Raw genomic sequence first — 22,764 nt, forward strand, 5'->3', positions numbered from 1 at the left:
TACAAGTGAAGGAACTACAGAGACCAACTATTCTGCCCAAAGTCACAGTGGCAGCTAGGGAGAAACCCAGCACCAGCCTTTCTTCACCGTTTGCGGGTGGAAATGGGCTAATTTAAGTAAAGCGCTCAGAACAACGGCTGGCACATGATAAACACTCCATAAATACCGGTAGTTACTACCGGTATTATTCGATCTTCACAACAATCCAGTAAAATGAAAACGGTGGAAAACAGAATGAGGAGAGCAAAAGAAAACCGGGAAGAGGGCAGGAAATAGATCAACAGGCAATACTTCCAAAAGAAAAAGAAACTCAAAGCTTTTGGAAAGAGTGAGCAAGTTAAATGACGGCTGCCCAAAGGTTTGTGTTATAGTCTTTGTGTTTATATATTTTTCTATCATTTTACGGATTCATTTATGTTTAAAAAAAAAATGAGGGGACAGGAAAAGGACATGGGATCAGAGAAGAAGAAATAAGGAAAAAGAGGGAAAGAGAAGTTAACACATTATCTATCTGTAAAAATCAAATACCAAATAAACGCAAATCTTCATTTTAAGGCAGGCCAGGAGTCTCTAACCTATCCACTACTATGGATCCTACTGAAAAAGTGCTCCATAAACACATACGCTACAGTTAAAAACCAAAAAAAATCTATGTAAGACAAACGATAAATTCCAATTAGGATTGCTCTTAAGCAAAACAAGGGCAAATGAATCATTATGATTTAGCTGATACGCATTTTAAGCGGTTTTCCTGCCTCAAATGTGGAAATAATAGCGACAAAAAAAGACATGACTCAGTTTCATTTAATACTTGGTTCATTTGATACTTGGTCATCTAATAAGGAGACCAAAGAAGGGCAAACTGGTTTTGTTTTTTTGGTTTTTTTTTTATGATGTAGATACCTACCCTGTAGCACCAAACATGGAGACTACTGTTTTCAAACAACCTGTTAAACAACAACCTGCCAAATGACCACCTCTGGTCCTTGGCAACCTAATATCCAACACCCAATCTTTCTTTTTTTGGGAACAGGGCAATTGAAACCCAGAGAAGTTAAGTTCAACAAGGAAGCAGAACAGTCCAGTGGAAAGCAAAAAGCATACTGGAATCTGACATACTTGGAGGAGAATCCTGGTTCCCTCACTGATTAAATGCTGCCTCCTTTCCTCACCAATGGGAGAATTATACCACCCTCCTAGCAAGCGTTGGTGACAAATAAAACAGAATGTGCGACACTTAGCAAGTAATAGGCACTTAATAAGTGGTAGCTATTGGTATTGTTACTATAATCTCCTTGTGGGTGGCTCCGTAGGTGACAGTTATCATTGTCATGATTATGAATACAATCTCCTAGGGGGTAGGGACTGTATCTGCCTTAGGCACTGAGTACAGGGCCTGGCACAGACTAGCCCTTAAATACCAGAGGAAGGGAAGAACAAAGGAGAGATTATACAGAATTAATCAGCAGAAGAAATGATATTCAACAGTTTGCCAAAATTCCTTCTAGAAGGCACTTATGCCATACGTACAATAACAATATGTCCTGTTTCATTGTTTTTTCAAACTCAATTCAGGGAGCTACAACACCATAATTTTTTTTTATTTTTTAACGCCGTATTTTTTTTTTTTAATGAAGTAGGAGAGAATACAACATAATAGAAACAAGTGCATCTAACATAATAAGTACAATTATGTTCTACTTCATTTAACTTTAATACTAGTTACATGTACACCCTTGCAATTGTGTGTGTGTGTGTGTGTGTGTGTGTGTGTGTGTGTGTGTGTGTGTTGGAGTCAGGATGTAAAATGAATTTACTGCAAGTAGCACCAATCAGAAAAACAGCATCCTAGATTTTCCAGGACAGTCTTACTGTTACGTGATCTTGCATATTTCCTTAAAGGTGAAATAAAGGTATGTTAACTAAATGGGATCTGAGATGTATATATATCTGTATCAAAAATCATGAAAAGAGAAAAATCTTTGCCCAGCCCTAATTGTATCTATTGGTATGGTACCTACATGAAACCCATAGCTTGACACATACATCCAGAACTGCACCAAGAAAGTCTTCCTACCAAACTCAGGTGAAACTAAAATCACACAGCTTAGTAGTGATAAACCATGGAAGCTTTTCTCTTCCCATTCAAAACATAAAAATTACTATGAATTCAAGACCATTTCCAAATATCATAATTATTTTGTGAGTCACCATAAAATAATTATATAACATAGATGAGGTTCTCTATAGTGAGGGTGAAGTATCAAAGCACCCTGGACAAAACTCTTCATTGAGCTCTCCAAAAAGAACATTCAGAGATTAGATCTATTTAACACAGGAGCCAGAGTTTTGTTGTAATTTATGGTGGGTGATGCCTCACTCAGCAAAAAGTACGTTAAATGTTTAATATTCTCTATTAAATTAACAAATATAAAATCAACACATGTAACTAGAGGGACAGAAAACTCTGGGTGACAACGGCCAAGCCAGCCAGGGCAGCACATTTTGAGAACGACTAGTCTAGGGTATGTGGCATGAACGAGAATTCGCGAGAACCCGACTCTACACTGACTTACCATGACAGCAGATTAAATCACTTAACTTCTCTAGATCCCAACCTCTTTCTGCTAAAAAAAAACATTAAGTATCTGTCCCCAGTCTGTCATTCCGATACTTCACAACAAAGACAAAAACACAGAGACATATTCTGAGCTCTTTAGAAGATTAATTTCTCTCTAAAGTCAACTTGTCAGGTACTACTCAGGTGACAGCTCCATCTGTCTGGCCCAAACATTCTCTTCTGTTCAATCAACACCTCACTACATTAACGGACCAGTCTGTTTGCCCACACTTACGAATAAAGAGCTGAACAAAATGCAACTTAAGTCTTTGATACAATAAAGGAAGAAGTGGCTGCATGTTTAACTCGGTCTTAATGGCACCCAACACTGTACTGACAGCAAATGAAAATGCTTTTTGACAAAAAAAAAAAGATAGTGTTTGAGGATTAAAGAGCCTGAAAAAATTCTCCTTGAACCACCAAGCTCTGTTCCAAGTAGTGAAATGAAACTGATGCAAAGGGAAAAACCAATACATCCAATCAAATATTATTAGGTTGAATCATATGAAACTGTCGTTTTTACAGGTTAAAGATGGTCAAATACTGGAAATTTCACTTGATTCTACATAAAAGGATGCCTTGTTTCGCTAAAAGCACTAAGAATAATGTTATTAGTAGCATCAAAGGACAGTGGTCTCAAACCAGAAAACACACGTGGGAACCCTTTCTACAAAGTATGTTTGCTTTGTCTTGTTTTACTTTTTGTTATGTAAATATTAAAATACATTCAAATGTAGAAAGAACAGTATAATGAACCCCCATGTACCTTCTCTGAATGCACCACCCAGCTTCTCTCACATTCTCTAAATGCCAGTATCTACCATATCCTGGAAGTTACATGCTATGCGATTATCTGAACATACCAGAAAAACTTCTCGAATTGGTGCAAAAATTCATTGTCTTACAAAGTTCTTTCGAGCTTATATGACCAAAAATGTTCAAAACTGCTGCCTTGGGGCATGTATGATTTTGGACTCTACAAGGACGGTATTCTGAAAGCTTAAACTCTGATGAAATATTTTCTCAGTTGTTCAGTTGTTGAGTGTTGGCTTATCTAAGAAAAGGCAGTGATATAAGTGGGGCACAAAACACATCTAGCTGACTAGGATATCTGAAACTGATACACAGAGTAAGCCAACCCTTTACAAAAGGACACATTTATTTGAACACATGAAAATCCTAAGAAGTATTTAATTAAATTTACATCGAAGTACCAGACAAAGGTACAAAGCATCACACACCCTAGAAAGTCTAACGGAATAAACTGCTCATCAACAGTTTAATTTATCCACTGCCTGCTGTGAGCTGGGCCCTGACATACAAGTACACATTCCTTCACCAAATATTTCTCAATATTTTCTATGTATCAGGCAAGAGAGACAACAATCCCTACCCCAGTGGAATTCCAGCATGGGGGCATAGGGAATATTATAAATAAGAGCATTATATGGTATGTTAAAAGAGGTTAAGCAGCAATAGGAAAAAGAAAAAGCAAAGCAAGGAAAGGGACACAAAGAGGGGCCAGAAGATAGCCATTTACATGATTACGACATCAAGGGGATAAGTACCACATGAGATTTGATCAAGCTTCCCTGAGAATGTGGAGGAGGGACTTAATTTTGCCTCCTGGAGGAGGTGACATCTGAGCCAATGGTTAAAAGAATAAGAGAAGCTGACCAGAGGCACAAAGGACTAAGAGCTCTCCACGCCCAGAGAACAGCACGTGTGAGGGCACCCAGAAGACCAAGGGCCCGGAACATTGGGAAGAGGCAGCGTCCCCTGGATGGAGCCTAGGAGTGTTAAGGGGAAGGAAGCAGCCAGGAGAGAGGCAGGCAGGGGTCCAATCAGAAGGTTTCCATGTTCCTTGCGGGAGGAGGGTAGCCAATGGAGCTCTCTACCACAGAGCTGTGATACACAAAGCTCATGCAGGTAACTCTAAAAGGTGACTTCACAAGAAACCAGGCAAGAAACCAAAGAGCAAAGCAGCAATGGGGAAAGGAGAAGGCAGGAGAGACTCAAAAAGCTATTAAGCAGCTGGAGGCAGAAAGAGTCGGAGCTCCAACAGACAGGGCCTGGGCCGCAAAGGAGGGGATGGTGCCACTCACTAAAATGGGGAAACTCAAAAAGAAGAGATTCTAGAGAGATCTGGGGCACGTGGAATTTGAAGTGCCTGTGAGAGCAACCAAGGGGTAGCCAGAAACGCAGGTCTGGACTGGAGAAAACGCTAGCCTGGAAATATAGACTGAGGACTCAGAGAGAGTGGAAGACACCAGAATAGGTGATCCTTTTCTCTCCTTCTCTCCCTCTCTCCCTTTCTCTTTCTTACACGCAAACACACACACACACACACACACACACACACACACACACACACACACATGATATCAAGTATAAAAAAGACCACTGAGGATTTCTAATCATTCCCCTTTTCAGAAAGAACTAGCTTGCATCAACACTATGATTAATATTTTTCATATGTCCCAAACATGCACTGCATCAAATGCCCACGATTGCCCAAAAGCAAAAAGCAGCTTCCTAAAAATGAGCCAATGACAAGAATGAGGCTATTACAGATAGTTTTCAGAACCACAAGAAACAATGGTATAATTCAAACCAAACAGAAGTACTCAGAACCCATTCAAAAGATCAGGAAGGCACAAAAAACGTTCTAAACCTAGGCCAAGTATATTTGCTAAGTCCTTCACAATTTTCTCAGGGTAGTAAAAGATACAAGAGAAGTTTAAAAACATGACCAGGCCACCACAGAGTTCAATTTTTACAGCCTAGTATTTCAATAATTCACAATGAAAACATATAAGCCAATCATTTCTTTTAAATTTGCAGAAGGCCAAGGAAGCAAAGAAAAGCTATTCCCAGCAAACTGGGCAAGTTTGCTCATCTCTCCTCAGAGGGTGCACTTTTGACAACAACTCCCAATGGGAAGGAACAATGTGACAGTGCTTCTCATTTTAAAAATAAATAACGTTTGGGCACTTTAAGAAAAAGGAAAAGAAAAACTTTCTCCCGAAGCAATTATATCTTCACTCAACAGTTCGTTTCTTTAAATAGCCTTTTCACCTGCTTTGTTTTTACAAAAGTAAATGTTCTATCCAAATGAAGCATCAATTCCTTTTGTAGATTTCTGGGATAATCTCTCTCTAATTCACAGGAGAGCGAGTACTGTTACAGTATTCGAATAAAAACATACTAGCAACAAGATGAACTATGAAATATGTATGCCCTCTTCCATGTTTTTCTTACTTTTTTTAAGGAAGAAAAAAAGACATAAAAATCTACAGGCATTTTAATTTTTAGTAAAATATAACTTGGAATTGTTTGTTGCAATCTGCACGGTTGTACATTTGTGATGGAGAAGCCTCCCCAAAGGCATTTCCTCTCAAACATGTGCCCTGATTACATATAGTTCTAGCTCTGCTCTCCCCACCGTTTTTCACTTTTCTCTTCTCCTCCCCTCTCCTCCTTGCCTCTCCCAACTTTCCTCTCCTCCCCTCTATTTCCGTTTCACACACATACGTGCACACAGATTCTTCCACCAGGAAGGATTCTTTTTTTCCACGATGTTCACAAGAGGAAACATTTGCACAAATGACGGGTTCTCCACAAATCCCAAAAGAAATACTCTTTTCCAGAATAAATTACACACACTCATACATAAGGATCTATTATGTACATATGCCAATATTCTTACTTTGAAATGCACGCTAAATTGCACACGTTCTCATCACAAAGTATTTAGCAACACCATCACTTGGGTCACACCAGGATATAAAACTGCAAGAAGAAGGAGATCCACGGTACGCCCCCATTTCCCTCTCTGTCCATTTTCTTTCCTAGCCTATTTGCTTTCCTGCCTCCTTCTTTCAGACTCTAAGCCCCACTCAAACTGCTACCTGTGGCTCAGCTAAATGATCTATGCAAGCCTTCATTCTCCCTGCTCTGGTCCTCTCAGATGCCCCTTCCCCCTCCAGCCTCTACCTCTGGCCATCCTTAGAGGTCCCTCTCAAATGGTACTTCTTTCATGAAGCGTTTCCTGGTGACCCTCGCAGCCTGATGTGATCTCTCCCTACCTGTGAGCTGCAAGGGTCCCTTGCTTATTCCTCTCTTACACACTTAACTAGATTACATGACCCAATAATATCTGCCCTCCTGGAGTTATATTTAATTATATTTGTATTCCTGTAGCACCTCACAGACCAACACATAACATGAATACAGCTGAGCTGTCTCAAACCCACATGTTTCTCTAACAAATAATTTAACAGAAATACAGCTGCCCATAAAGCCCCACCTGTACTCAGGCCCTTTAACAAGCACAGTTCCTATCTTACAAAGAATCAGAGGAAGTCATTCGTCCAAAAAAGTAATACAAAACCAGTCTCTGAGTATTTTAACACAATGCCTGGGTTTCCATCAACTAAACACATTACTTGAAGTGAAAACAAATATTACCTCAAGTTGTTAAGATATTTTAAAATAACAGAAAAATGATACATTTTACTAGGAAATCAGATTTAAAAAATAAAAAAATTAAACAATTACAACAATTTATCCTGCCTCTCTTTTAAACTCTTCTAGAAGTTTGGTCTTTCTCCAGAGCCAACAGATGTTTTTTCTCCTTCAGCTTAGTCATTTGGAGAAGGAACTTGAAAAGGAGCTTGAAAATTGTTCAAAAGCAGAAGGGAAGGACAGGAATAAGTGCGGAGAAATAGGGTCAGGGCCAACGATGGGAGCATTTGAAAATCAATCCAATGGCTTCTGAAAAACATTTCAGAGACTGCAACATAAACCTAGGAGGAATAGCTATGTTTGGAAGGTCTTATCAAACTTGTAATCTTTTCTACTTTACAAATTGGTCACTCTGCGGGGCGTGTGGGTCAGTTAAGCATCCGACTTTGGCTCAGGTCATGATCTCACAGTTCCAGAGTTCGAGCCCCATATCGGACTGTCTGCTGTCAGTGCAGAGCCTACTTCAGATCCTCTGTCTCCCTCTCTCTCTGTCCCGTGTCTGTCTGTCTCTCTCTCTTTCAAAATAAAATAAATAATTTTTAAAAACTGTTCACTCCGCTTTCAAAACATCTTTAAACCCAGCAACAAATTCAACTATATACCCTCTATGTATTTACTATGTCAAAGAATCCTTCCTATCGTTTCTAACACTCAGGCTTAATTTGAGGGTTCCATATTCACAATGTCATTGCAACCCAATCACATTTTCTTAAGTACTTTCAGAATTAGTCCAAATATCCTTTTCTCACATTCTTCTAAATACCGCTTTATTACAGTATTCTCAAGGCTTCGTTAATTTCCTCTTCCTTATTTATCTTTCACGTCATCCCAACTACTTCCTTATATACTTTCCTCATGTCTCCAAAATATTAAATGGTGTTAAATGAGATACTAAACAGGAAAGCACCTTTTAAATTATACATATTAATTAATTAATTAATACATATTAATTAATGTAATTAAAATATACATATAAATTATGTACAGACTCACTTTATTTCTATTATTCATTCTCATCTTTTTGCTTCATTCCTTTTTTCCATCCCCACTTCAACCCGTACCCCTTCTTAGGACAATTTCTTTCAAATTCTTTAGAGCTAAGGGACACTGCTGGACTCTTAGGAGGCATCTTATAAAATATTCATTCAGTGTATGATTTCAGGAGAAGATCCTAGACTCTGTGCAAGCTATATATTCCTTCTGAAAACTTCTCCAAAAGTCTCACGTGAAAACTATCATGGAATTGCATTGCCATATGATCAAAAGACCCAAAGAACCTAATCAATTATAATCTCAGGTTCTACAGATGAAGAAATCTGTAGAGGTTAACTGACTTGCCCAAAGTCATATAGATGGTTAATGACAGAACCAGGATTAGAATCCAGATCTTCAAATCTCTTCACTTTTGTGTACTACTGGTGAGTTTGGCTTGTTGGTTTTGGGCTTCCTTTTTCTTTTAGTTTCTTTTTTTTCTTTAATTTTTTTTTGGGGGGGGTATTTTTTTTCTGATTACAAAAATACAGGCTCACTGCCAAACATTTGGAAAGTTAAAAAGTGAGAATAAAATATTGGTTCACTTATATTTATTTTTTAAGAAATAGCAGTGTCAATTTTATCTTTAAGTGATCTCTGTACCCAACATGGTGTGAACTCAAATTCACAACCCCAGAGCAAGAGTCAACTGAGCCTGCCAAGTACCCCTGTTGATTCACTTTTAAAGTGTCACAGTCTCTCATATACCCTCACCCAATAGAAACTGTATTTCTCAAAACTGAGTTTCATTTACTGGAGTTTTAGTTTACATCCCATTTAGTCCTCTTCAATTTGTCAATTTTTAATAAAGATAAAGCCCATTTTCTTCTTCATGGGTTCATATAGCACCTCACTCAATGTTGGTCACCAAACATCAAAATTTTTAATGTCAATTATCAACAAGCTTCCTGATGGCACTTAGGTTTAGAATGCTTCTATCAGAATACACTACAACTTAATGCAAGTGAAAGTCATTTTCTTTTTCATCGGATGACACTTCTCTCAGCTATATGCCTGTTTTCAAAGAATACATGTCACTAGAAAATTGGCTTATGAGCAGCCACAAATATAATGAAGTTAGGGCCAATCTATGCCATCAACTACAATGCTGAAACATGACATATTTTGATTTTAAACAAGAGTGGCTGATGGGTGCCTGGGTGGTTCAGTTGATTAAGCATCCTACTTCAGCTCAGGTCACAATCTCTCAGTTTGTGAGTTTGAGCCCCGCATCAGGCTCTGTGCTGACAGATAGGAACCTGGAGCCTTCTTCAGATTCTCACTTTCTTTCTTTCTTTCTCTCTCTCTCTCTCTCTCTCTCTCTCTCTCTCTCTCTCTCTCTGTTCCCCACCCCCACTCACGCTCTGTCTCTCTCTGTCTCTGTCTCTCTCTCACAAAAACCAGTAAAATTAAAAAAATAACAAACAAGAGTGGATGAAGTTACCAAGTACAATTTGTTTCTTAAATTATTATATGTTAGTATACAAACACCTTAGTCTGAATGTCCTGTAACTCATCAGTAGTAACAATTATTGCAGAATTGAAACAGACCAATTAAGACTGTGCTGTACGAGGGGCGCCTGGGTGGCTGAGCTGGTTAAGCTTCAGACTTCAGCTCAGGTCGTGATCTCGTGGTTCGTGGGTTTGAGCCCCGCATCAGGCTCTGTGCTGACAGCTCAGAACCTGGAGCCTGCTTCCAATCCTGTGTCTCCTTTTCTCTCTGCCCTGCCCACACTCTGTCTCTCTCAAAAATGAGTAAATGTTTAAAAAAAAAATTTTTTTTTTTTTAAATGTAAAAGACTGTGCTGTATGGAAGGGTGGTAGAAATAGCGAGATGTTGGTCAAAGAGAGCAAAGTTTCAGCTATAAAATGAGTAAGTTCTGAAGACCTGATATAGAGAATACAGACTATAGTTAAAAATAATGTATCACATACTTGAAATCTGGTAAGTAGATCTCAAATATTCTCATCACACACACACACACAAATGGTAACAATGTGAGATGACAGATACGTTAATTAGCTTGATTGTATACATACATATATTAAAACTGTTGTAAACTTTTTTTTTCATGTTTATTTATTTATTTTGAAAGAAGGAGAGAGAGACGGGGCATGAGCATGGGAGGGGCAGAGAGAGGGAGACAGAGAATCCCAAGCTGGCTCCGCACTGTCAGTGCAGACCCCAACGGAGGGCTGGATCTCACGAACCACGAGATCATGACCTGAGCTGAAACCAAGAGCTGGATGCTTAACTGACTGAGCCACTCAGGAGCTCCTGTAAACTTTAAATATACACAATATTTGTCAGTCATACATCAATATGGCAACCACTAACACACATATGACTATTGAGCACTTGGAATATGACTAATCCTAACTGGGATACACATAAGATTTCAAAGACTTAGTATGAGAAGGGCGCCTGGGTGGCTCAGTCAGTTAAGTGTCTGACTACAACTCAGGTCATGATCTCACAATTCCTGAGTTCGAACCGCACATCGGATTCTGTGCTGACAGCTCAGAGCCTGGAGCCTGCTCTGGATTCTGTGTCTCCCTCTCTCTCTGCTCCTCCCCTGCTCACGCTCTGTCTCTCTCTCTCTCTCAAAAATAAACATTAAAAAAATTTTTTTTAAACCAAAGACTCAGTATGAGAGAAAGAGAATATAAAATAACTCATTTTTATATTGGTTACATATTGAAATTATGGTATTTTAGATATACTGAGTTAAGGAAAACTTTAAAATTATTTTCATCTGTTTCTACTTTTTTTAAATCTAGCTACTAGAAAACCTCAAATTACATAGGTGGCTTGCATCATATTTTTGAGGATGAGTACTAAACTATAACAACAAAGAAACAAAGGGAGCAAAGGATAACAACAAAAACAAAGGGGACACTTCCTGTTTGCTGGGCCCTGGAATAGCTCACTCTGTGGTCACACAAGAAACCCAATCATCATCCTTTATTCCTCGATCACCTGACTTACAAGTTACTACCTCTGAACAAGAATTACAGGCAGATCTTAAATAAATAGCACGCTGAATTTTTTACACCTTAATATACAATTCATATGCTTAGCCTAAACCTAAATTCTCAGGAAAAAGAAATTAGAATATACCTTATTTTCCAACGGGAGAGCTTTCCTTCTAATTCAGAAGGAAATGACTTCACAAGAATCTCTTGCCCCAAGGAGCTATTCTTTCCTGTTAAGGACCCAAAAATTCCTATCTGTTTTTCTCTTACATGATGGCTGATGATATAAAAGTTATGGCCAAATATAAAGGTGCCCTTTAGAAAGATTTCCACTACACAAGCAGTATTCCATGTCATTATGGCTCCTGAGGCCTCTTGTGAAGATTTTTAAAGGGTTACAACAGGTTTAAATTAACCCCACGGAAAGAATCTGGCATTTTAAAAGGATCTGATGACTCAAAACATTCTTTTGGACTCTCCCAGCCTCTTCACTGGAAATGCACTCAGGACAGTCATACCAGTTAGTTTTCTTTATGCTAGCCCAGGTCAAGTACAAACTTGAAACGCAGAATAAGGCAAATTACTTTAGGTTCTTCTTGTTCACCAGATATTTTGTTTTTGTTTGTTGGGTTGGGGTTTTTTGGGGGTTTGTTTTTGTTGTTGTTGTTGTTGTTGTTTTGGTTGGGTGGGTGGGTGAGTGGGTGTTTGTCTGTTTTGGAGGGAAGGAGGTTAAGTGTTTGTTTGACTTCTCCATTTGAGTGGAAAGGTACTTACTAGCAAAATAGTAATAGCCACTTCTTCTGGCCCAGAAATTACCAGAATCCTTACCAGATTTCAGAAGTTGAGTCTTTATACCAGGCCTTCCTTGCCAAGCTCTATCTAACTCTGCCTGTCTCTACCCTTGAGCAAAATGTGAGAAAAGCTAGAAATTCTAACAACAAAGTCCCCAAGGTAACCAAGGGTAGCCACAGTCACCTGCCAGTCACTCTAGGTAAGGAATCCTGACATACCGCAGATAAGGCTGGCATGTGGCTCCAAGAAATGGGGAAGAATCAGTGTAAGTGAAGGAATGAGAAAGTCGTAAGGCTGACCACCCTGATTTTCTTTGTGTAGAGATAGGTATCTCAACCTCAGCACTACTGATATTTTGGCCCAGACAATTTTTACTGTGGGCAGATGTCCTGGGAATTACACGAGACTTAGCAGGATCCTTGGCCTCCCTACCACTAGATACAGGTAGTAACAACCTCTCTTCCTGCACCCAATCCCACCCCTAGAGTTCTGACAACCAAAAAGGTCTCCAGACATTGCCAAATGCCCCCTGGAGGGGGCAAAACTGCCCCAGGTTGAGAATCAATGGTATTCAGAGCAAAAAACACCTGAAAAAAGTTACAGCAGCAGGCCAAGGCAAAGGCACACTGTATCCAGGGTGGCAAGTTGTATTCAAGCAGTTGGCTTGCACACCTGATAAGAAATATTTCTCACAAACTTTCTGATATTTTCAAACAATATAGGTAACAATATAATGAAGTATTCTAGCGATACTGAACCAGCCGAATGTCTTGGGGCACAAGATTCTTCAACTCCAGTAGAAGCAAAGCTTCCTGGCTCAGTACTAATTTAGTTGGTTAACATTTTTCCCCCCCAGCAGATTAACCAGTAATGATCAGATCAACCGCTCAGAAGACAGGAGGTTACAACTCCCAACCTCAGATTGTTATTTTTAAGAAATAGAGTTCTAGGGGTGCCTGGGTGGCTCAGTCGGTTGAGCGTCCGACTTCGGCTCAGGTCATGATCTCACAGTCTGTGAGTTCAAGCCCCGCATCAGGCTCTTTGCTGATGGCTCAGAGCCTGGAGCCTGCTTCCGATTCTGTGTCTCCCTCTCTCTGTGCCCCTTCCCTGCTCATGCTCTGTCTCTCTCTGTCTCAAAAATAAATAAAAACGTTAAGAAAAAAATTTTTTTAAAAAGAAAGAGAGTTTTAAAATAAAAATAAGATACTACTTTCTAACCTATATAATTAGCAGAGATTAACAGGACGGAGAACTTTCAGGGACTGTGAGAAAACAGGTGCTCTCAGATACCCTTGCCAGGAACGTTAAGTTGTTCCTCGTAAAGCGATTCGGCAGCATCCACCAGACTTTATTTTTTACTAAAAATTCCACTTGCAGGAATCAGTCCCACAGATAGACTCACCTATGCACAAGGAGAGGTATGTATTAAACAGGTCCCACAGCACATTTATAATGGCAATAAACTGGAAATACTTGAAACGTTATTAATAAGGAAATGGTTTTAAATAAGTTACTATCCATTCACACCTTGGAAGACCGTACAGCTGTTAAAAAAGCAACAATATAACAAAAAAAGTGAGACATAAATGTTCAAAGATATAGTGAGAGAGAATATGGTCCCATTTTTGTTTAAAAATATATATATAACATATGTAGATGTAGACAAAAAAGTCTAAAGGAATACACACCACTTTGTTTTCATTCTTTTGACAAGTATGTTTTTCTTAAGCAGTTAACAATATTTTTCAAGACATGGATTTAAAAGTGGACTTTGGCTATCTTCAATTCTCAAATTTAAGGGTTAAAAGCTTTCTTTTATAAATGTCACTTCTATAAATCCAGGTTTGTGGATAATTTTATACCATATATTGGGACGTAACAGTTGGTGTTCACCACTTTTCCACCAACATTAATTACACTGACACTGGTGAGCCTTCAAATGAATCACATAAGACTTAATTCAATTTGCCAAACAATTTCAGACAGTTAGGAAACCTTACCTAACTGCCCTCTTGAAGCATGACCAATCAACGACTTAAGAACATATTCCGAGAGTAGCAGTTTTAGTAAGTAGAATGCTTACTTTTAAGAAATATTTAATATGTTTATTGTTTAATTCAGCCGAATCTGATCATATACAGTCATATTTAAAGGATTCTGATTCTCCTTTTCAACTTATTGATCTAAATGATCACAACTTACTGACTTATTGATCTAAATGATCACAACTTACTGATGTGGGTTTTCCTCTCCCACTGAAATCTTGAATGAATAACCAAAGAAGCCAAACATCTGGAAGAATGACAGAGCTGACAATTAATAAAAATTACACCCTCAATTCTACATTTGGAATAACTATTTTATCAGGGTGTGCAGTGAAAAAGGCAATTTTCCAAGAAATCTCCCTGGTTCTAAAATAAATGAGCAGACATACTTCAAAACAAAATGTCAAACACTCACCATAATAGCGATGGCCTTTAAACTACCCTAGCACCCCTCCCCCTGCCCACAGCTCCAGCCTGTGGAGCTGCTTTTAAACAGAGCACTCTAAATTACTAAAAATAAACTTTATCTATTTCCTCCTGCTTCAGTTTCCCCATTTTTCCATGACATTTTAACCTCTACAAAGGCAGTTATCACAAATATACAATATCCATATGTAACTATTTCCAAACACTTTATACAGGGATACATAAATGTGAATGTGATAGTACTTCCTTTCCTTTGAAGGAACAATACAACAAAAGAACCTTGAAGGTCTTTATTCAATTAGAACCCTGATCTGAAGCCTGTCTCCGCGGGATTTCAGAAAACTGGCTCCACATCAAAAGGCCACAATGCTTTTCTTTCTTGACAAGCACCATGCCTGAATAAACCACACCCCTTGCCCTTCCAAACTGCCCAACTAATAGTATACAGAGTAAGGAACTGGGTATGAACACGCGAGCCTGTTCAAAGTTTACCCAGAATCTTAAAAGGTGGATCGATGACCACTGCGAGCTGTCACGGAACACTATTCCTTTCCTGGCCAGGGACACACTCAAGTCAGTGGCACCACCTGGCATACCACACACTTCTGTTGCTCAGTATTTCTCTTGTCACAAATATCAATAAATCTCTTTTTCTTAGCCACATAGGAGAAGGTAATGTATTGGGTGAACTTCTGGCAATAGCTGAATTCCGTTTCTGTAGCTTCTGTCTTATTTTAAGCAGGATGACAAGTCAGTCAACCAAACTAATCATCTTATCAGAAATAAAGTCAATTATCCTTTCCTTGTGAGTTCGACTGCTTCAAGATCAACCAAATCTTGAGGGCTTTTGGACTCATTTTGCCTTGAAACCCAATGTCCCAAATTCATTAAAGAGAAAAATAATGCGGTTTTTATTAAGTGAAAAAAGCAGAGATTGCTTAAATTCCTTAAGTTTTACTCAAAACAGAAACTACTTAATATAGACATGCTTCTAAACAAATGTATAACATCAGGTGGCTCCTCTGACCATTTCACTACCTTCTTGACATAGTTGTAAAGAAGAATGTTTCTAAGCTTCATACATACAAGCCTTTGGAAAGTTTTTAAGTGTTCTTAGATTACATGCTAGATTATCATTGATAACATTAAAGAAAATACAGCGACAATAAATTTTCATGAATTTAGTTAAGTGCTTTTAAATAAATCTGTGCTTTATTAACCACAAGCATCTACATACATTTGAAAAACAATAGTATATTTATGCCCCAGGTCTATTTTTTATCTAGTCTGCAGTGTGAGGGGTTCATGTAGATGACTAAACATCTTACAATAACTGTATATACCTCTCCAAGTTTCAGAGCCCACAATTGAGAGCCAGTGGCAAAGAACATGAAATATAAAACTGCCTAGTTAACAAAGAGAAAGGTTCTTTAAAATAATACTTGGAATCTTTTTTTTTTTTTTAATACTTGGAATCTTAAGTGAAAATCTATTGTGTCAAGTGCCATTATGTTTTCCCCTATGAAACTACAATGCCAAATTTAAAATCAAAATTAGTCACAAAAATCATTTATACACAAACATTTCCCTCATAGACAATTTTTAAGAAATGCAATGACTTGGGAATGTAAGCTAATGCAACCACTCTGGAAAACAGTATGGAGGTTCCTCAAAAAACTAAAAATAGAACTACCCTACGACCCAGCAATTGCACTACTAGGCATTTATCCAAGGGATACAGATGTGCTGTTTCAAAGGGACACATGCACCCCCACGTCTATAGCAGCACTATCAACAATAGCCAAAGTATGGAAAGAGCCCAAATGTCCATCGATGGATGAATGGATAAAGAAGATGTGGTGTGTATATAGATAGATAGATAGATAGATATAGATATACACATACACACACACACACACACACACACACACACACACACACACAATGGAGTATTACTCGGCAATCAAAAAGAATGACATCTTGCCATTTGCAACTACGTGGATGGAACTGGAGGGTATTATGCTAAGCGAAATTAGTCAGAGAAAGACAAAAATCATATGAATTCACTCATAGGAGGACTTTAAGAGACAAAACAGATGAGCATAAGGGAAGGGAAACAAAAATAATCTAAAAACAGGGAGGGGGACAAAACAGAAGAGACTCATAAATACGGAGAACAAACTGAGGGTTGCTGGAGGGGGTGTGGGAGGGGGAATGGGCTAAACAGGTAAGGGGCACTAAGGAATCTACTCCTGAAATCATTGTTGCACTAGATGCTAACTAATTTGGAAGTAAATTTTTAAAAATAAAAAATAAAGTTAAAAAAAATAACGTTTAAAAAAAAATGCAATTACTCATAAAAAGGCCTCGGGACACACGAGAACACAGGACATGCAGCTTCCATTTCCACCACTGCGGAGGGAAGGCTGATTTTAGTCTCGAGCTCGGCCGGAGCATCTGTAACTAAAATCTCAGTAAGATTTTGGAGGTACCACAGGTCAGAGTGGCCTGCAAGAGATGAATACACGTGGCAGAAATGCAAAAGTACAAACAGTAAAACAGCAATCTCACTGAGAATCTAGAAGGGTCCTGGCAGTAATGAAAGAACAGGAAAAAGAGCAGTAAGAATACAAATGTAGAGACTTCTCTTCCATATCCTTCCCTCACTAATGCGCAGAGAGAACTGACCGATGTTCAGTAGCATCTTGTTTGTGGTTCTGAGAAATAAACCAAAGAATTTCCACTCTGGGAAGGCCCCCAGAGACCATTTGTCTGGCCCAGTGCCACTGCCTCATCTTACAAGTGAGGAAACGGAAGGCCAAAGAATTGAGGCTGCGTGCTGCTGGAGGGCATTCAGCTGACAGGTCAGAAGTCCAGGTGCCCCAACTTCCGGTTCCCAGCCCAGCATCTCCAGTGTCTTACCTGGTATTTCACAATGCCTCTCCTACGTCCTAATCTAGATGGGATTCACATTTATGTTGAAAATTATTTTGACAGTGGCAGCTATTTTGAACAGACATTTCTCACACTTCATTTTACTATCCTGCAGATCATTTAAACAGATCCTCAGAGTTTTCCCATCTATGGAGGTGGTGGTAGATATATTTTGGGTACTATGAATTTTTCTTATAGGAACGTATCTCCTCTTTGATCTTGGAAGTCTATGACAAATAAATGTGTTTTAAAAAGTCAGCGTCAAGTGCAACTTTTCAAGAAACAAACTTACGTTAATGAAAGTACGACTTGGTTTTCAGAAGCCAATGCCCTAGATTTATTTCTACTTGAACTAAATCAGATTGGGTGTATCATCTCCCATTCAAATAAATACACCAAGGTGCCAAATGAGATGCACGATTACACTGCCAAATGCTACAGTTTTTTTTCACCAACTAAGTCTTTATGACAGGAGAAAGTTTATAATGACTAAATTCTTTTTTTTTTTTAAACGTTTATTTATTTTTGAGACAGAGAGAGACAGAGCATGAACGGGGGAGGGTCAGAGAGAGAGGGAGACACAGAATCCGAAACAGGCTCCAGGCTCCAAGCCATCAGCCCAGAGCCCGACGCGGAGCTCGAACTCATGGATCGCGAGATCGCGACCTGAGCCGAAGTCGGCCGCTCAACCGACTGAGCCACCCAGGCACCCCTATAATGACTAAATTCTAAGCTCAAGATTTAGGACACAATACTAAAATGGACCTAAATAATTTTTATATACGTGTAAGGTTAGTTGTTGACACAGCAAAGACAGCAAATACCCATATGGAAAACTACACAATGAATTAATTAGAAATATGATCATCACAAAATAACAACAGTTAAAATTTACAGAGTACTTATTGGGGAAAGATACAGCTTTAAGTGCTTTCCACATGATAATTCATTTACTTCTTACAACCCCCTATGCAGATACTATTATCCCCACTTTACAAACTAGGAAACCAAGAAAGAGACAAATTAAATCACAAGTGCACCATCAGAGAGCCAGGATTTCGACCCAGGCAGTGGAGCTCCAGAGTCTGCATAGAAAATGCTAACAAGATATAGGGGCGCCTGGGTGGCTCAGTCGGTTAAGTACCCGACTCTGGCTCAGGTCACGATCTCACGGTTCTCACGTTCTAGCCCCGTGTAGGGCTCTGGGCTGACAGCTCGGAGCCTGGAGCTTGCTTCAGATTCTGTATCTCTCTCTCTCTCTGCCCCTCCCCTGCTCACGTTCTGTCTCCCTCCCTCTCTCAAAAATAATAAAAAAAAAAAAAAATTAAAAAAAAAAAAAAAAAAAGATGGTGTAAATTCTACATGAATGTCCAGAAGAGGCAAACCCAAAGATTAGTGGTTGCCTGAGGTTGAAGGAGGAGGATGGCGGGGGGGGGTGCTGGAGGGGCAGAGAGAGAAATGGGCAGTGACTACTAATGAGTATAGGGTTTCTTTCTGAGGTGATAAAAATGTTCTAAAATGAGACTATAGTGATGGCTACACAAATCTGTGAATATACTAGAAACAAATGAATTGTACACTTCAAATGGGTAAACTGCATGGTACATGATTATATCTCAATAAAGCTGTGTTGTTGTTTTTTTAAAATGGTGGTGAGATATATTCAAAACTGAACCACACTCAATAGGGAAAAAAATGGAGATGACAGTTATGTAACTTGCTAGGAAAGCAGTTTGAATTCTCTACTTTTGCAACTTTAAATCTAAATTTTTTTTTTTTTAAGTTTTGGGTTTGTTTGTTTGTTTTTAATGAAACCAACAACGGCACAGAGTAGAAGACACCGGATTTAGAGGCAGGAAGTCCTGGCCCTACGCCCATAACTTCCCTTCTATAAATTATGTAAATAATGAGGTTGATAATATTCATTCTCATTCCCTCATCTGCCAAAAGGACCAAATGAAACATGATGTAATGAAAATGCTTCTAAAATAATCAAATGCCACCTATAGGAAGAATAAATGTTACCATGTTGAGATTTTATAAAAATCAAAATATCAGTGAAAGATTACAAGAAAATTATCCAAAAGAGGCACATGAAAGCTCAAGAAACATAGTAATAGTGTAATAATAATAAACAGTTACTTCTTAGTGAGCACTCACTGTGTGCCACAATGTTCAGAGCACTACTCATCTGTTGCGTCACTTAATTCTCACAAGCCTATAAGATAAACACTACCATTATTAGCCCCATTCGAGGCACCTGCCACAAGGTGCACACTTAACAAGTAGCTGAGCTGCAGTATGGATTTAAGCACACTGGCCCCAGAGTCCATAATCTAATCTAACCCAGTATGGACACTACTCTGAAAACGAAAATGATTAACATTTTTTGAGACTCATTTATTCGACTCATTCACTGGGGCCCTTACGCAAGGCAAGTAAGATACAGTTGGGACCCTCAGGGCACTTACCCTGTAATGAGGAAACCAGGCAAACACACCCCAAATGCCAAGTGCTCTAAGAATGTTGAGGACACTGTGAGAGTACAGAGTGGGGGTATCTCCTTGAGGCCAGGGAGGTCACAGGCTTCCTGCAGGTGACATCTGAGCTACACTTTGTCAGATCGAGAAGAGTCCACCAAGAAGAAAAGGAGGAGGAAGAAGAGCCAGAATAACAGAAGGAATGATCAAGGGAGCAAAGACTAGAAGAGGGGAGATAAATCCAGAGCACAGACGGAAAAATGAATTTACTGAACAGAACACCTTCTCCACTGAAATAAGATGGGAAACATTTAGATGCACACAAGATGAGAGATAGGGCAGAAAGTTCACAAAGTTCAGGACGATTCATGTCTGTTGGCCATCACAAAGGAGGTATGTCCGTTGTGGGGTGTGGAGAAGAAGCGGGGAATGGAGCAGGATAAGACTAGAGACTCAGGGAGAAAGTAGTTATCTCATTTATCCGCCAAATTAATCTTTCGGGTTTTATTCCCATTTTACAGGTGAGCTAACTGTGACTCAGAGGGGTTAAGCTAAAGGTCACACACAGGTAAAAAGCCACATATCCCAATAGCTTGTGATCTTCCACTCTATCATGCTTCTTCTATGAACACAAGAAACCTTTTTATTGCCACTAGCCAGCACTTATTTTCATTCTTTCTACCTGGAAGCTGGAAAGGATGAGAAGGGAACCGCAGAAAAGTACACATTGTGTCATAAATCGTGATTCTTCAAAACGCAGGGAAGCCGAACATGAACACTCTCCTTCCTCAAACTACAAGCAAATAATGCTCGGGCTCAGTTTTCACAAGTGAAAAAATAAATAAATAAACAAAAAAACCTCAGTGGGTCTCCAAACTGAATAGATACACAGCTGATTGAAGCAGGAACACATACCACCCAATACTCTAGGAGCACGACTTTGTATTCTTTGTATTTCAGTCTTGTGATTCAACAGGCACTAATCTAATCAGGAGACTATCAGTTGGAGAAGCCAATTACTCAATTTGACATGATAAAAAGGCAAGTTAATATAAATTATTCATAACGATGACTTGTTAAACTTTCACCAGGTCAGGGGCGCCTGGGCGGCTCAGTCAGTTAAGCGGCCGACTTCAGCTCAGGTCATGACCTCATGGTTTGTGAGTTTGAGCCCCACGTCGGGCTCTATGCTGACAGCTCAGAGCCTGAAGCCTGCTTCAGATTCTGTCCCTCTCTCTCTGCCCCTCCCCCAGTTTCTCTCTCTCTCTCAAAAATAAACATTAAAAAATTAAAAAAAAAACAAACAAAAACGTTTACCAGGTTAGTTATAATACTGGGATAGGAAAAAAGAAAGTTATTTGGACTATTAACAAATAAATTCAGAATTATTTTCAAAACTATGAATCATACAAATACAGCTGCCACCGCCACCAACCCTACCCCCTACCGCCCTAAAAAAAACTTAAATAATACACACCAAAATGTTTGAAATATCTCTGGAGCTGAGAGTAGGGATGATTTTTCTTTAATCTTTTCATAATGTTAATCTATATATTCTGTGATAATACACGCATGACTTTTGTAACTACAAAAGTTTCCTGGGGCACCTGGTTGGCTCAGGCGGTTGGTTAAGTGTCCAACTTCGGCTCAAGTCATGATCTGTGGTTCATGAGTTCGAGCCCACATCATGCACACGCACGCACATGCTCTCTCTCCTCTCTCTCTCTCAAAAATAATAAACATTTTAAAAAAGAAAAAGTTTCCTTTTCTCTTTTTTGGAAAAAGACCAAAAACACACTCAACTATTCACATATGAACAATTTGTGTGTGCGTGTGTGTCTCTGTGTGTGTTTACAAGGCTTCTAAATGGAGTGTTTATGGCACAAAAACAAAAAGATCAATGGAACAGAATAGAGAACCCAGAAATGGACCCACAAACATATGGCCAACTAACCTTTGACAAAGCAGGAAAGAATATCCAATGGGATAAAGGCTGTCTCTTCCGCAAGTGGTGCTGGGAAAACTGGACAGCGACATGCAGAAGAATGAACCTGGATCACTTTCTTACACCATACACAAAAGTAAACTCAAAATGGATGAAAGACCTAAATGTAAGACAGGAATCCATCAAAATCCTTGAAGAGAAAGCAGGCAGAAACCTCTTTGATCTTGGCCACAGCAACTTCTTACTCAACACATCTCCGGAGGCAAGGGAAAAGCAAAAATGAACTACTGGGACCTCATCAAAATAAAAAGCTTCTGCACAGCGAAAGAAGCAATCAACAAAACTAAAAGTCAGTCGATAGGATGGGAGAAGATATTTGCAAATGACATACCAGATAAAGGGTTAGTATCCAAAATCTACAAAAACTTATCAAACTCAACACCAAAAAACAAATAATCCAGTGAAGAAATGGGCAAAAGACATGAATAGACTCTTCTCCAAAGAAGACATCCAGATGACCAACCGACACATGAAAAAATGCTCAACATCACTCATCATCAGGCAAATACAAATCAAAACCACAATGAGATACCACCTTACACCTGTCAGAATGGCTAACATTGACAACTCAGGCAACAACAGATGTTGGCGAGGATGCGGAGAAAGAGATCTCTTTTGCACTGCTGGTGGGAATGCAAGCTGGTGCAGCCACTCTGGAAAACAGTGTGGAGGTTCCTCAAAAAATTAAAAATAGAACTACCCTACGACCCAGCAATTGCACTACTAGGTATTTATCCAAGGGATACAGCTGTGCTGTTTCCAAGGGACACATGCACCCCAACGTTTATAGCAGCACTATCAACAATAGCCAAAGTACAGAAAGAGCCCAAATGTCCATCAATGGATGAATGGATAAAGAAGATGTGGTATATATCTACAATGGAGTATTACTCGGCCATCAAAAAGAATGAAATCTTGTCATTTGCA

The 22,764-nt window shown here is 39.1% G+C and overlaps 1 protein-coding gene across 3 annotated transcripts in view; it reads right to left on the reverse strand.

Moving 5' to 3' along the window:
- The window catches only part of PPP2R5E (protein phosphatase 2 regulatory subunit B'epsilon), a 151,129-nt gene that overhangs the window by 93,713 nt on the left and 34,652 nt on the right, over positions 1-22,764 (reverse strand). The gene's annotated exons all lie outside the window — the stretch shown is intronic.

Source organism: Neofelis nebulosa, chromosome 7 (genome assembly GCF_028018385.1).
Source record: "Neofelis nebulosa isolate mNeoNeb1 chromosome 7, mNeoNeb1.pri, whole genome shotgun sequence".
NCBI classification, from domain to species: Eukaryota; Metazoa; Chordata; class Mammalia; order Carnivora; family Felidae; genus Neofelis; species Neofelis nebulosa.